Source organism: Acomys minous, assembly GCF_964271855.1.
Source record: "Acomys minous genome assembly, chromosome: 14".
Classification (NCBI taxonomy): domain Eukaryota; kingdom Metazoa; phylum Chordata; class Mammalia; order Rodentia; family Muridae; genus Acomys; species Acomys minous.
The window spans coordinates 66,831,870-66,849,356 of NC_140496.1; the positions used below are offsets into that span (position 1 = coordinate 66,831,870).

The 17,487-nt window shown below is 38.4% G+C and overlaps 1 protein-coding gene across 7 annotated transcripts in view; it reads right to left on the reverse strand.

Moving 5' to 3' along the window:
* NTNG1 (netrin G1) overlaps positions 1–17,487 on the reverse strand; it is a 355,698-nt gene that overhangs the window by 28,060 nt on the left and 310,151 nt on the right. The window lies entirely within an intron of this gene.

Consider the following 17,487-nt stretch of genomic DNA (forward strand, 5'->3'; position numbering starts at 1 on the left):
ATATCAATAAATTTGAATTTTTGACAGATGTGAGTAATTGGTCGGAAAATTACAGTGATGTCTTCACGTGAATAGATGTTCGGGCTCGGGCTGATGTATCCTCAGAATGACAACTCGTCGTTTTAGCAGCTAAGCCTGTATGAACCCATTGCTGGCTTCTCAGTGGTATGTACCACTGTAGGAGCTCTTCTCTGCACATATCTGAGCACTGAGCAGAACCTCTGTGTTCCAAATGTGCACTGCAGTTGTTGTTGAGTTAGAGAAAAAAGTTCATTGCACATAAGGCGGTAAATAAACATTGGCTATTATTATTGGCAAGTGATGAAAAAGACATACAGACACATGCAAACAGAGAGAGAGAGAGAGAGAGAGAGAGAGAGAGAGAGAGAGAGAGAGAGAGAGAGAGAGATTTGTTAATATTTGTCATTAACGCTTGCTTTAAGCCAGAGAGTCCTTTCCCTCCTTTCTCTGCTGTGTGGTGCTTTTCGAGTTCATGGACACTAACACCAATGACCACTGAGAATAGTTTACACTCCACCAAAAGCAAACCAATGGAATGCCTGCATTGTGGTCAGACACTGTTTTCTCCTGTTCCTCTCTCAGCTGTCAAGGGCAGTTGTTTGACCCAGGTCTAGCTTGTAGCTCCTCTATTGAGTGTTCTTAGTATATAAGGCAAAGGGTCAGCTCTGTAGTTTGGGTCTATCACCTATGGTCTAAATGAATTAATCTCTCTAAATTTTGTATTTCTTACCTATGAAATAAATGTGTTATGATCTCCTTGCAGGGTTATTTGAAGAATAAATGACATAAATGCATGTGGCCTATCTAAGCTCACTGAGGGCCCATGACACGCTTGTTACTGGAATACTCTTAGTGTAATTTAATTTATAAGATGTTTATAGCATGAATGTTTTTCTATATATATAAAGAATTCCATTTTCCTGCATGACATTCATCTTTGCTATTTATTAGAGTCACGGCAGTTTGAAAAGAGAGACACAGTCAGCAGGAAAGTCTTAAGTACATTGAAAGGGGAAAAATAGGACTTTTGCTGTACTGAATTCTCCCTGGGGGAGCTTTGCTCATGATCTCTGCCAATGTTTTCAAATACGCTCTTCAGTGAATAATGATATTCTGTGGCTGGAAACTAGGACCATGCTGAGGGACAGAAAAGATCCCCAGTGAACTCCTGTCTTCTCATGAAAGCAAACATGCTTGCAGTGTCCTTTTTAACTGTCGGTTTCTGGATGAAGTTTTAGAAATTCATGCTCTAAAGGAATGTTATTTTTTTTGTACTGGTGTTAAATTTGGAGCTAGGACCAGGTGGTGCCTTTCTTCCTGATCATAGGGAAACAGCAGACTACTTTTAACTTCTACTAGATGAACAAACACAGTTGACTGTGGCATTTTTCTTTTTTTTTACAAAATAAAATCTGAATCTAAAATGGGACAGAGATGGGAACCGTTTTGCACCATGTAGATGGTTAGTGCTGGTCGTTGTTTTAGGATGTGCAGTTATACTTAGAGAAGTGAGTCATAGTGAGTGGAAGTTCTATTCTCACTCCAGGGACCCGGAGGGAAGAAGAACCAATCCAAAGTGAGGGTCAGTAGTCCAGTACTCTGTAGAAAATTGTTAAACTTCTTGGGGATAGAGGAGCAGACCAGTGATGACTGCCACCTCACGAGGGAAGGAAAAACAACCAAGTCCTTATTTCCATGACACTTCTGCATTAAGGAAGCTGTGTGAGGACACTGTTCATGACCGGCGTCCTCCTATATTCTTGCAATGGACACTCACAGTTAACTGTCTTGAAAATGCAGCTTAAATAACAGCATTTATGATTAGTATATACACTTATAGGTTTAATAATGATCACTGACAATCGCAAATCCTTCCCACCCCTCTGTTAAGCTTATCTACCGTCATCTGCTTATAGCAGAGTGATATTACTAATGATGTTTATTTATGGAGCTGGTTACCAGTAGTATGCAGGCATTTTTAGTATAAATTGGATGGATAACAGCTTTATGAGGTATAATTTTCATTTTGAGAAGTGAATTCTTTAGGACTGATCAGTCATAGTTTTTCCTCTACTGTATACATTGAATAAGGGGCAAGGGCAGGATTCCAATCGTTATGAGAAAGCTACACAGCTGGAGAAGACCTAGAATAGTGTCTAGTTTCCCTTACAGTTAGGGAAATTAGGATAGCCCATGTACTAGAGGCAGGGAATCTGTGCTTCACCCTATAGCTTCATGTGTGTTACTCTAATCTCTTCAGGATTAATGTCTCCTTGATATTAAAGGCATGTGTTAAACTGGCTTTCCTTCTTATATAGTATTTATGATAGGGCAGTGCAGGGTTCAAAGGGTCAATAGATGTTGTCTATTGATTGGCATATCTCCTCTATCTTGCTCTTACAGAGTGGTGCTCTTAATATTATTTTTCTATCCTTTGATGATTTTTTTTTTTACTTAACATGGTTTTGAGTCACTTAGTACATTTATTCTCTCTAGTCAAACTGAGAATGACTCCCAAAATACGTTTGAATGCTTGCTGTGCAGTTGGTAGGCGTATTTGAGATGGATTAGGAGATGTGGTGTTGTTGGAGGAGGTCTGACCCTTGGGGAAAGCTTTAACGTTTCAAAAGACTCATTTCATCTTCCTCCACTGCTATGCCTGTCTGTCTTCCACCATGCTCCTCCCACTGATGGTCACAAACCCTAACCCTCTGAAACCGTAAGGCCCCAAAAATTAATTTGTTTTCTTTTTATACGTTGCATTGGCCGTGGTGCTTTATCTCAGTAACAGAAGAGAAAACAAAACATAAAAGACAACCTAAAGCATAAAATGGAATGGCAATAGCGGAAAGTACAGGAAGAGAGCAATTAGGTCTCAACACAGTTGGCTGATCCCTGACAGTGAGAACCATACAAGCATGCGGCAGGTGACAGCACCACCACTCGCCCTCCTCTTTAGAATTTATGTTTCCATTTCACGTTTACATTCTGTGGTGAGAGCGGCACTGTTAAGGCTAGAGTATTAACTTATACTCCATCACTAATGTTTTTTGATTCACTATGAAAATTCAACTTCACTTCAAGGACAGCATGACATGTGGTTAAGTTGTTACACCTGCTATTTTTTAAAAAAGATCTATAAGAATAAACAACCTTATTCTCTTCAAAATAAGAGTCTCAATTTGAGGCTCTTTCTAGTATAAGATGAGAAACCTCAACTCTGCTTAAAAAAAAATAGCACATAGTGTGAACTTGCTAAGACTAGCCAAATAACCCTTTAAAACCTCCCCTGAGGAATTCTGGAAAAAAAAATGAAGAGACCGAATGCATTTCTGACATACAAATCATGAAGGGTGTCAATAGTCGCTGAGCTGAAAATAGCATGTGTTCAATAGGTCTGATGGTGGCTCAAAGGATTGCAACTGTCCCACAATCACTCCTGAGAAATTGGTTTATGTCCCAGAGGTGAGCTGAGTCTAGTTTTGGTATGTTTAGGGATCTTTATAATTCAAGACATGTCTGGCGGGCAGTCATTTTAGCATTAAAGTGTAATTTCTAGGATTCAGGATGATGCGAAAATTGATAAAAGAATTGCTGCTAAGGTTAGGGTATATTTCAGTAGATAAAAATTTATAATAAAAGGTTTTATTTACTTATTTGATACTGAAGGACACTTGTTTTAGACAAAATATTAGACAAAATGCTGCATTTATAGGTGACAATGACAGCTTAAAGTAACCACAGACAAAGCATAATGGCCGTTAAGTCTCACACACTTTTTAGATTTTCATTTTTTTTTTCAGAAATAAGCATGGCTAACATACATTTCATCTTGTTTTCATTTCTTTGTAATTTGATTGCTTCTTTAAATGTGTTAACCCGAACCATTGTGGATGAATCTGCAAAGGTGGATATCATTTCGTATAGCTAGACTGTCTCACTAAATGTTCTAGTGGTGTGTCAGGAAACAGGCTAAACATTCGGATGCATTGTGCATTTTAACAGTCTCAGATGTTCACATGTGTACCAATTCCACTTTTCATTTTAATGAGCAAATTGAGGTAAGTAAAGCCTCAATTTTTTTCCCACATGAAGTATTCAAGTATGCAACAATAATAAATTATGATGTTCCTTGATTTTCTAAGAATTTAGGCTTATTAACCAAAGTGCAAATTCTATATCTTGTTTATCATTTTAAAAGTTATGCTGTAGTCTAGGCTTTACTTTTTTAATCCTCAAAAACCAGGAATCCATGCATTGTATAACACTATTGATTTATAAAATAAACTGAAAAATAAATTGTGAAGAATGGAAGCTAGCCAGTAGCAGGAATAAAGGAGTTGTATATTATACTTTTTCTTTATAGGTCTTGTCTTCTCTCTTTCATAGAGAGATTTTATCAAGGTAAGTATATAACCAAGAAGTTGACTTTTAAATGGTAATTGAGAGTCTGGTAACATATATATTTATAATAACAGTAATCATATGTGTTAAAATAAAAGAAATTTGATAGCATAACTTTTCAATTCCCTTCAGAAAAATCAGTGATAAATCAGTTATGCAGTTATAGCACTTCAGGTATTGACACTAAACAATAAATCCCTGGGTTTACTTAATGAAAAAAATCCAGTTTTGAAATTTTTAAATTAATACCACAGAAGATATACATATATATATCTGATATATATATATATATATATATATATATATATATATATATATATATATATATATATCAGTGAATTCTGAGAAAGAAAAGGCTAATTAAATCAGATATCTTAAAATACAGACACAGTCAGCATCTTATCCTGCTTGGCTGACCAGCCTTTTGCCATCTAGGAAAAGAACTTTCAGGAGCTGCCCACAGTTTGTGAGATGGCACTGGCATCCAGTGGGTTGTGACTTTTCTTATCCTCAGCTCAATATCTTGGCAAGTTAAAGGCCACATTGCATTTCATTTTGGGTTCTGTTTATCATGAGCTGATTCATGGCTGAGAATGTATAAACACTAAATCTTCCATCCTGGCAGGTAGGTTTAGTAAAACTCAGTTGCCTGGGGTTTGCTGCCAGAGACCACACTTAGGTATGGTAGAGTGGGACCAGTAGTAACTATTTCATTTCAGTCTTGATTAACCTTTGCTTAGTTACTGAGATGTTCAGTATCTTGTCACTTTCTAGTTTGGGGAGAAAAGAACCTTATTTTCATTCTTTTACCCTTTGTTCTAAAGCCAATGATGGAAAGGTTAAAGCCACCGAGAAGGAAAGATTTTCCACAAGTAGAGTCTTGCTCATTGCTTTTCAGATGAGCAGTTAATAATTCATAACAATTAACTGAGTTATGTGTTTCTCTTTCAATATGTTTCTAAACATGAATAGATTAGATGATAATTGCCATCAAATTTTATGTCCTATTTCATGTTCTCAATAAAAGTTTATCTTTGGTAGCTCACTTTGTATTTCCTTTGATATATTCATAACCAAACGCAATATACTATATTAAAATATTTATTATTAACCTATCAAATATTAAACACACTTAAATTATATGGATGAAAGAAAACAAATAGGCTACTTGTTTAAGTTTTCATGGTTTTCCTTGTTTTAATATGGTTTGGATTTGTAAAACACATGCTGATAAAATCTGATGAGGTGAGAAGTAGACGAGCCCTTGACCTTTATCTGAAGTTTTCCAAGCATATATGTCCTCTCAACTTTCAAAATATCATTATTCTGTGAGCACAAAGTGATTAAAAAAAAAAGTGTACAAAACACCGGCAATGGCAGCAGAAAACACGTTAGGCTTAAAAGTCAGTCTACGTGAGGTTACTTGTCAATTTTTAATATGATTCGGAATCGCCCGCAAATCTTATTATTATTTTTTTTTGTGTGTAGTTAAGGCTGTGGTTCTGTGTTTCTAAATATTTCCCCAGCAATGCATATGCTACTGGTTGAAGGGTCATATCCTTATTTCAGGTGTTTCATTATTTATTGTGCATGTGTGTGCACACCTGAGTATATGTATGTTCACCGCGTGAATGGAGGTACCTCACGGAAGCCAGAAGAAGCTGCCAGATTACTTGAAACTAGAGTTAAAGGTGGTTGTGGGCAGCTGGATCTGGGGGCTAAGAACCAAACCTGGGGGCTGGGCAGGAGCAGCCAGTGTTCTGACATGTTGACCCAGCTTTCCAGCCTAAGAGTAATTTCAAATACCAAGGTGTATGCAGCTTCTCTGAGCCTCCTATCACTAGTGAATAAAATGAGGGTGACTACGAAGAGTATTTTACATACCTTACACAAGATTATAAATGCTTTGCATATAGGAAACAGAGAAAAAAATTATGGCCATTATCAATATTATTGTATGCTAATAAGGAGATTGAGCATATAACTTAAAAAGAATGGCTAATATGAACTCTGTAAGGTTCCAGTACACATAAACTTTTAAACATATATGCCAGAGCTGCCTATGGCCAGAGGACCATCTAGAAGGTTATCCTACAACTTCATCTTCTTTGACTGGGACCAGGCAAAATGAAATGCTCTTTGACTGAAATTCTCCTCAATTTGCCAGCCTTGGTGAGCAGGACTCACCTTTTATTTGTTTTTGGTTGCCAAAAGTTATCATAATTCATGTACACAAGAGGACTTCAATAGTTGGTAAACAGGTGACATTATGAAAAAGTGAACACATATATAAATTATTGCTTTAACTTCCTCTAAGCAGAACTTTTGGCTGATAATCAAGGTGATGTTATTTTTTTTTCCCTACAGAATGCAAGAGCCAACAGGTAAAAAGATTTGAGTAACTCAATAAGTAGATGAGTTTGCCAGAGAGGAGAATTAAAATACTGCAGGATATTCTGTCAGAAATTCTTCCTATCACCCTGTTTAAATGCACTCGCTTCCTATATACTGTGATCAAACTTTTGCTGTGTATGAGGAGATGTGTTAATATGGCTTCGTGGGATGCTTCTATCAGGTGGAACCTAATTTTCTCCATCCTAAGAATGGAGGCACCTTAGAAAAATGAAGGAGGGAAAGAGAATTGAAGGAGGAGGTTATAATGGGAGGGTGAAGAGAGCTTGGGAAAGCATAGGGAGGGGAGATGGGGAAGGCCAGACAGACACTTAACATTTTATAAGCTTCCACGTATGCTTACTTTGAGCTACCATACAAGGGGTCTAATGCTCCTTTCAGAAGCTATAGATTGCCAAAAAAAAAAAAAATCTCAACGCCAGGTGTGGGATACCTCACATTGTGTTATTGCTTGGGGGTGTTAGCAGAGACCCTTAAAACTGATCAGTGTTCTTGGTTGACTACCACGACTTGATATGAGATCCCTATTGCTGAATACTCCACACACTTTGGGCACAGGACTGGGAGAAATACGTCCTGGAAGCCTCTACCCCAATACCTAACTTAATCATCCTGTAAGGCTCTATATAGGCTGCTGGGAAAGAAAAGGCATAGACAGTCATATCTAGATGTGTTCCTCATGAACTTTCTAAAAAAGCTTTGAATAATCAGCTTTATTAGATATGAAAATAATAGCATGAGGGTCTTGGGGTAACCAACTGCATTTGATTGGACTCAAGACCCAGAAGCTAAGAAGAAACTCCTATCCTGTATACTAAGTCTGTCTAAGAACCAATGGGTAGGAAGCTCCTAGATCCTAGAGGTGAGCCTACTACACATTTTGCTAAATAAATATAATATTGAGCTTCCTGCTAAATATACATCTCTAAAAGCATTTATTTCTGCAGCTATCAGTCATTATCAGAGAAGCATCTTCAAGTAGTGGACAACAATTATTAAAGACACTCACTACTGTCCAAGAGCAGGGAGAACATGTATATGGAGTGCCCAGATACAAAGGCGACATACGTAGTACACTCTATCCCCTTAGTTCAGAGAAGAGTGGATGGGGGGTGGAAAGAAGGTAAGAACAGAGGTTAGAGAGGACTGGGGTGAAAGTGTTCTGAATGTGACAGGGCCATTGTATTCGTGAACTCACAGCAGCTGTGGCTGCGCCCATGAGATTAAGCCAATCAACGTTCTAGCATGGGATAAAAATGGAGGCACATGAGATCTGAATCCTGGATAAGGATCAATTGACAATTGATGGCTGGTAGGAAAGAGAGAGTTGGTTTTGTTTTGGGGTATGCTCTCTGGTATGTTGACTATGTGCTCTAGTGGCTACCCCTACAATCATGTGTTTATGTAAAACACCAATTGGATGATCATCTTTTTAAAAAGAGGATACAAGGAATTGAGGGAGACACATTAGGGGTTATGGGAGAAGTTGGAGAAGGTAAATATGATTAAACAGTCTGCCTCTGTATATGCATATATGTATGCAAATGTATGTATTTACATGAAGTTCTCAAAGAATGAATTCACAATATACTAATAAATTTCAAAGCCTCATATAATCAAATAGAAATCTTACTTTATATACATACACACCTGATCATCTTTTAGAAATCTTTAAGTTTTGTTTTAGTTAGAAGGTACAGAAGTGTAATATTAAAAAAAAAAAGACTGCCCTTTGGTTCCCCCAAAAACATGGAGCAGGGCGTGACAGTGGCCTCAATCACTGGGTTGCTTTGGAGCAGACACTCCACAAAAGTTTGTGGTGTTGTGTTTGAATTCCATGTGAGCAATGTAATTGTTCATGGTACTGATTTCATGATAAAAGAACTGAAACTAACATGTGAACTAAGTTCACAAAGTTTACAGTAGTGTTTTGAAGGGTTTGATTGTAACTTTAAAAAATAATTACATCAACATTTCACTATTTTGTGTTATTTCACACCTCTTTACTGTTAGAAAAAAGTAAGTGCATTGTACTAGTTTAACACTACAATGTTATGAAATACAGGAAGATTTAAAATATATCATTAACATATTTCTTAGAAATTATTTCTAATTTACTATGACAGCACAAGTGATCTTTTTGGCAATCTGCATAATGCCTGCTGCCACAATCCACTGTGTATTGACACAGGCTTCTGCCCCTTTCAGCAAAGGATAAGTAAATATTTAACATACTTCTTAAAAACAGGAAATTTGGAAATGATGAGGTGAAAAGCATCTGTGCATTTGAATATGGAGGGGTCATGACTTTGTTTCTGTGGGCAATTCTAAAGGTCTGGGGTTTAATAGGCTCAGTCCCACTCCAAACGGACTCTGAGCAGAAAGAGCACGCGGGTTCGCAGCACTGACATGCACTGGATTAGGGATAATTACTGGCAATATTAAAGGTGATGGCAAAAAAAAAAATCCTACATCCTCTTCATGTTATAAATGTGTTTTTCCTGTGCCATTGGCATTGGGGCATTGTATTACTAGTGTAATTCTGTCTTAGTGGTGCTTTCTGCTGATATTCAGGGTGATGAGCTCTTCCTGCAGTATGCAGCACAATAATCCTTCCCTCTGACATGAACAGTCCTGATTATATTATGGCCACCCTGACTTCTCTTTCATTAGTTGCTGATTGTACTAAATTGATGCTAAATTGGCTTGGCTGGCTCTTAAGGCCTTTAAACAGTTGGTATCGACCAATGTCTGTGATCTCGTCCTGGAAATTAAATGGTCAAAGCTTTCATGTTTCTGGGAATCCTAACATTTTTTTTTCTTAAGGTCAATTAGGGCCTGGTAAATATGAATCTGCTAGATCCGCCAACCTCTGTGCTATCCATGTCCAGGTTTTAATGAGAAGTCTTTCTTCTTACGATCTCTTCTGACCCCTGCTTTGCATTCTCTCCATTTATTGGCTAGCACCTCTCTCTCTTTGTTTGCAATTGTGTTGAGTTTGGAACAAATCAAGCTGTGGCTGAAAGGCAAAGCCCAGCTGCTTTCTTTTTACTTGGATGATGAACAAAGAATTCTTTTTACACGTTTAAAATAACTGAGATAAAATGAGAATGACTAGTAGTTTTGACTGAGTGATCTGTACAAGAGTCAAATTTCAGCTCAATGAACAGTGTTTCTCTGGGACATCGTCACCTTCCGTGAGTGTAGTTGATGTGTCTATTGGCAGCAGGGTTAGTAGTTGTGACCCAGCTGTATGACCCATGGAGCTTAGCATAGGGGTTACTTAGGTCTTTAGAGAAGAAGTTTGCTGATCCCTGGAAGAACTCATCAAAGTTCCTCTCTCAATCTGTGAAGTAAAAAAATGGCAAAGTCTTATAAAAAGACAAAATAAACATGACCACCAGGAAACAGTCACTGGCGGCTGCTGTGCTATTTAAAGTGCTTCAGTTGAAAAAATGACCCCTTTAATTCTCAGCTTTGTCATCTACAAAAAATGAAGAAAAATACTGATGTCCCTTATAGAAGGAGAGAATGTGTAAGCGCCTACACACAGAGATGGCTTCATATAATTTTATTATCTTAAAATAACCATTTTTCTTATCAGAAATGGATGTGTGTGCACACAAGAGAGTTCGTACCATTTGTGAGATTTCATGACCAGAACAGAAAGGTGCTTTGGCTATTGAGGCCCCAGTGAGAGTGTTGTCATGGGTGGCACTGAGAAGCGTGAGGTGCATACAGGCATATTCTGTGGAGAGACAGCAGCAGTTACACCCAGACACAACAGTCTCAATTCCAATGTTTGGCATGCAAGCTAGATGACCTCAGTTGAAATCCCTAGAACCCATTTAAATCAGAATATAGTAGCACGGACCTATAATCTCAGTACTCTTACCCACTTGTACTGCAACCTGGGGGAAGGGACACACAGGAGAACTCCAAGAAGGTCTCCAGCCAGTTAGCCTGGCCTCTGTTGTCATGACCAAGGAGACCCCTGTCTTAAACAAGGGTGCACTGGCACCTAAAGATCTCTGAACTTTGAATTTCTGAACCTCTCTCTCTCTGTGTCTCTGTGTCTCTGTCTCTGTCTCTGTCTCTGTCTCTGTCTCTGTCTCTCTGTCTCTCTGTCTCTCTCTCTGTCTCTCTCTCTGTCTCTCTGTCTCTCTCTCTGTCTCTGTCTCTCTCTCTCTCTCTCTCTCTCTCTCTCTCTCTCTCTCTCTCTCTCTCTCTCTCACACACACACACACACACACACACACACATACACACACACACAGCATTAAAAAAACATATCCTGACTTCAAATGTAAACTTCATTTTTATGCGTTATTTTGACTCTTAGAATCTGAGTAGCAAGAACCCTCCCACCACTGGCTTGTAGCAACTTTGCCGTTCTGCACTTGGGAGTGAGTGCTGAGGACTGACTCTTCAATGACAGTTTTCTTTTGTAGGTTTCAATTTGCATGACCATGTGGTTGTTGGGCTGATTCTTCCCACTCTTTAGCTCTTATCTTTGTCTGTGCAGCTTTATAAGACTTCGATACTGTCTGTCTCTGTCTCTCTTTCTCTTTCTCTCTCTCTCTCTCTCTCTCTCTCTCTCTCTCTCTCTCTCTCTCTCACACACACACACACACACACACACACACACTTAAAAATGCATTCTCTAGTGTGTAAAGAAAGGTCCAAGGTGAAACCCTATACTTGTTCTACGTACAATAAAGGCAGAGCTACGATCTTCATTTCTACTCGGCCTTCTGGCCACATGGCAGTTGCATTTTTTCCCATGCAACTGAGCCTGCACTTAATGAGGAGCACTGGCATGGGAACTCACAGAACTGTTATTGTAACACTTGGAGAGTTTGGTGGTATAGAGTGGTTAAGTTTAGACATACTTGGTACTCTCAATATTCCCTTCCTACAAAGATAAAGGCCAGCGTGGATTTCCAAGTCAGCATTTTAACGTCCACTTTGCAGATGAGAACTGAGGGCTCTTTTTGATTTGAGAACAAGCTACAGAGGCGCTGGCCAGCAGGCGTGTTTTTGCAATATTGAAAATGCCTGAAATTACTTTCTCAAATGTGTACTATCTGTATTTTCCACATGTGGAGCTTTGGCAATTCAGGAATTGTCTGTTTTGAATCCATTTAGCATAGAAACCTATACCAAGTACATTCTGAACCACTCACTCCCACCAAGCTGGCTGTGTCAGTATTTGCCTCTCATGGCTCCTCTGAATGGAGCCATTAGTATGTGGAGAGTTCCAGAAGTTTCCACAGCATAATCCCTGACATCCTAGCCCCATCACTCAAAGGTGGCACTAGGTCTCTGATATGGTAGAGGTAGGTGGGCTTTGTCTGACAATTCCAAATCAAAGTTAGGTATCAGGGGGAAACAAGAGCTGCAGCTAGAAAGCAATGGTTCTTAGCATGAGTGCTGAATCAGGGGAAATTTCACAACTGGGGGTATCCCTGAGCTTTCTCTTCTAGCTGATAAAGCGACTGTGGTTCCCCAGGAGGACAACACAGCATATTTGTAATGCTTACACATTGCGACTTTCTATCTTCTGTGTTCCTAATATTTTCTCTCTTCAATTACCTCTGGGAAGCTCTGAATGGCTGTTTGAACAGCGCTGTTTTCCTATCCAGGGAAGTTGGACAGCAGGAGTAGCAAGAGCCTTCCCAGGGTGTTTACTCTTCATCGTTCTTACGTATGTGGTGCTCAGCAAGGGAAATGATTCCGGCGTTCAAGTTAGTGGGAAGGATATGAAAAGTTTGGATCCAATGAGCCATTCACTTTATTGACAAAAATGAAACTTCTGGTGATAGAGACCAAAGAGTTAAATAAGTAGAATCTGGTGTCTGGGACTGTAAATGCTCTCAAGCATGACAGGCACATCGTCGTTTAGGTGACATGCTTCCTGTCAACAGATTCACCGTGTGAGGTCGTCTGGTGCAATGTGAACTGGACATTTTAATGTAACACGGCAAATAGGAAGAGGCAGCAACCAGAGGCAATTGAAAAATTACAACTTAGGTCCAAGGTTCTTGGGACGTGTAATCTTCATCTCACAGAACCAATTGGAAACATCGTCTTAAAATCTCCGTGATCACAAGTTGTCAGGCCTACAGATGTTAATCTCTATGAGATTAAAAAAAATGAAAGAAAAAGAAGAAATAAAACCTCCTGAATTATTGCAGCAGCAGAAGAACTGTGATTAAAAAAAAAAACCCCTATCTGTAGAATAAAGGGAGCTTTATAAATTGCTGCGTTTCAAAGGATTAAGGACACTAGCAGTCTGCAAGGCAATTTTTCTGTTTGTTTTGATTTTCCTTTTATTTTGGTTTTGATAAAGAGAGTGAAAGAATGTAAAGTTGGGTGTGAATGGAGGTGTGGAAGATCTGAAAGGAGTTGCTAGAGGGAAAGAGATTTGATCAAAATATATTGTATAAAAAAATAATAGATAAAATGTGAGTAGTGTGAAAGTGTGGGATCATGAGTGAGGAATGATTAGAACGTGGAAGACAGTGGAGTGGTCCACCCACGGCTCCTAAAGACAGCTGCACCAACATTCTCGGCATACCTGTCCTCTGCCCAATGGGCTTGGTCTGATGTCCAAGTCCAAAAGCTGGAAGTATCTTCACTATAATCTCTATTGACACAAGAGCACCATCCCTAGAAATGGCATGCTCCTCATCGGTTTTAACTTTCCCACAGACTGGGGAGTAAGTGATTTCTCTGTGTCTGTCTCTGTCTCCTCAGACAGCTAGACATAGCTGTTATTGGAAAATGCTAAGTTGAAGGCAGTCTCTTTCATTTTTACCCACATTTCTTGGTCTATCTCCATTAACCAACTGGTCTTCTTCATACATCGCAGACCTCCATGTGCTGTGTTGTAGTTTGAATGTGAGATACCCCACATAGGCTCATGTGTTTGAAAACTAACAGCTGGTGGCACCGTGTGGAAAGGTTATGGGACCACTAAGAGGTAGAGCCAAACTCCGGGAAGGTGTGGGCCTTGAGGTTTTGTAGTCTGCTCACACTTCCTGTTGGCTCTCTGATTGCTAAATGCAGATGTAATGTAACTGGCTGGCTTCCTGTCCCTACTGCGTGTCTTCCCCATGATGAGAAAATATTTCTCCTTGAACTATAAACCAGGACGAAGCCTTCATTCCTTAAATTGCTTCCTGCCAGGTATTTTGTCATAGTAATGAGAAAAGTCATAAACACTGGCTGACATCTATAATCTGCCAAATTACATGTTTGCAGATATGCTTTAGCTCTTTACATAAAAATGAAAACACCTTCATCAAGAGAGCATCCATCTGTCCTGCATCTCTGCCTCGCTATGACTGAAGTGTTATAAAGGCTAGATTTACACAATATGCTTTAGTGGGATCGTGACATTTGTCCTCTAGTCAACCGAAACTGTGCTAACCTTTTGTCATATATAGCATCCTCTATTTAGGGTAAGACAGCATCATCAAGGATCTCTGCATCTTTACCATTTAACTGAGTGTTCACACAGTTCCCTACCACTTAGGTTTTTACAATGTATTCTTTAAGCCTAAATATGCAGCACAGTGTCAACATATAGTATGGAGTAAAGGAACACTCATTGGAAGCATGTGTGTGTGTGTGTGTGTGTGTGTGTGTATGTGTGTGTGTGTGTGTGTGTGTCTTAATTGTTAAAAATTGTTATATTTTTAAAGATGTTTCTTTTTTCATGCATTTTTAAAAGGTCTTAACAGTTTTGTCAAAAATATCATGAAATGTTTCCAATGTCTTGGACGTCAGCTCATGAGAATTTAGAAGTCTTTGCCCCTTTGTGCGACAGTGTCTCGCTGTACTCTTATCTTCTGTGTGTTACTCTGTGCGCTGGTTCAGTGACCTCCTGGAGTTTTTACCCCATTGTAGTCTAGTTTACCTTTGGGAGCAATGTTCTTATAGATCAGAAGTTTTCATTCAGGTGCAGTGGATCCAACATGGCTGCCAATTTTATCAGATAGCTTGACATTTTAATTCACTTGTATGGGAAGAGTAGAGAGCATTTAAAAGTTGTTCTTGCTTTAGGTAGTCCATTGTATATATGGGTAATAATATAACTGTATATGTAAAAAATAAAAAATGTTTAATTAATTTAAAAAAATTTCTAAATTTATGTAAAGCAGTGTGCCTTTTATCTTTTATTGATAATACACTCTTATTCTCAAAATGCACTTACCATAAAGTCTTTTATCTCAATTAAAAACCATTTTACTGTCTAGTCTTTCTAATTTATACTCCAAGTCTACATCATCTTGCTCTATACTTTTTCTTTCAAATCAAAGTAAGTATTTTATTAATGTAGGTCTTATTCTTGTGTATCTGTGTTTCAGGCAAAAGCTGGATTCTATCCCCAAGATTTCATTGTAGTTATCATTTGCATTGAAAACTAATAGTCTTGATTATAATTGTATTAGGACCTATAAAATGGGTCTCCCCCAGGTGCCCATACCCTCCCAGAAACTATTTTCTTATGTGGCATGTGATTTCACCTAACACAAGCTATGTACAAGTGAGTACTGGTAGCTTAAGTTAGCAATGTGGGATTTTAATGTATTTTAATGTCTCTTGTATGTGGCTTTGTGGAGCATGACATATCTCTCACTAGAGCCAGTCATTCTAATGTGGAGATTCACATTCCACTTATCAGAAAAAAAAATTACAAAACTGTATCCAGTCTTTTTGGTGCTGGTGTTGAATTAAACCCTTCATTTTTCAGTTTATGCTAAACTAATCTTTATCCTCCTCCTCCTCTTCTTCTCCATTTTTTGTGCTTGTTTTGTTTCGATTTGATTGTTTTGTCATGAAGAAATGAGCTCATGTAGCCAGGACTGCTCTTGAACTCTCTATGAACGTTGGACAAAACTGAATTCTTTATCCTCCTGCATCTTCTTCCCAAGAACTGGGATAACAGTTGTATGCCGCCATACTTGGTTGAAATCTTCCTGCTAATATTTTTTGGTTTGGGATCATTTGTTTCAGGCTCTCTAAACTCCATTCAGTCTTGTGTTTTCTAAGCTTTTCACCTTCTTAATAGAGAATAGACACACAATATGGGGGTACAGAACTGATGGGCAGTTCTTTGGTAGAAAGTTTAGGATGAAACTGGAGATCTTTCACTTCCACAGAAGATACACAATGACTTTTGGAATCAGTTTTGCATCAGCCTCCTGTATCAGCCTTATCTCTAATTAAAGGCCTTTTAGAAGCCCCTACACCACCCTTGTAATCCATTAGTAGTGGTTAGTCTGGCTGTGACCTGTACACTGAAATTGTACACTGTAGTTTTGGATATGAAGTTTTGTGAAGTTCTTCCCAACACGTGATGGGAACTAAATGAAAACAACGAAATGCCTGCTTTGCATCATGAGGTTCACACTCATCATTTCCCTTGAATTATCACAATTGCCTTACATGTGTGGTCCTATTACTGTCCTTATTGTTACATGCAGATTCAGGCTTAGGAAATATAAGTGGTTTCTAAGGGATTCAAAGTGGTCTGTAGGATTCAAGAATTCACCCAGAAAGTACATTTTGTTTCATTGATTGGAAGTAAGTGACATTGTCATGATTTCATTCCTATCTTGCTTTTTCCCCCTGTTTATCTCTGTTCTAAAGTTCATTCCTTTTGGACTTAAGCTCTAAGTTTAAAGTTTAAGTTTTCTGGGGCTTATGAGAACTAGAGCCTTGGATCACACACACACACACACACACACACACACACACACACACACATACACACACATGTGGTATATCTACCGTGTGTGTGTGTGTGTGTGTGTATGTGTGTGTTCATGATAGGTGCATATACATGATGAATAAACACACACACATACATACACACATACACACACATACACACATACACACACATGTGGTATATCTACCGTGTGTGTGTGTTTATGATAGGTGCATATACATGATGAATAAACACACACACACACACACACACACACACACACACACACACACACTTATTTACTCTCAGCTCATCATTGCCAATGTCATGGAAAGCTCTACTCTACCCCTCTTTCCTTCTTACTATTGATTTCTTGTCAGGTTAATTTCTCTGCCACTAATACTGTGTCTAATACTGGACTAGGAAAAAAGCTTTCAGAGTGAGCTAAAAAAAATAAAAAAACTAAAAGCTTGTGTTCTCAAAGGTAAATTTGAAATATTTTAAATGTATATGTCAAATCAAGTCTTGAACTGTTCCACTTCTTTCTTTGATAAAGAGCAAGATATATATATATATATATATATATATATATATATATATATATATATATATATATATATACATACATACACACATACATACATACATACATACATACATATCCCCCTTACACATCTTTTCCTTAACAGCATATGTTGGATTCCATACCTCTCCTACATGATACTTTCAGTTCTTTTCCATGATGACATGAAACTGCTTGGTTAGAATTCAAGAAACCACCTAATCTACTTTCTATTTTTCTTTTCTTTCTTTAAAAATATTCTCAGTCATACACAGACACACTCATATTCACACACACACACACACACACACACACACACACACACACACACACGAAAGCATGAGAGAGAGGTGGGAGAGAGACACAC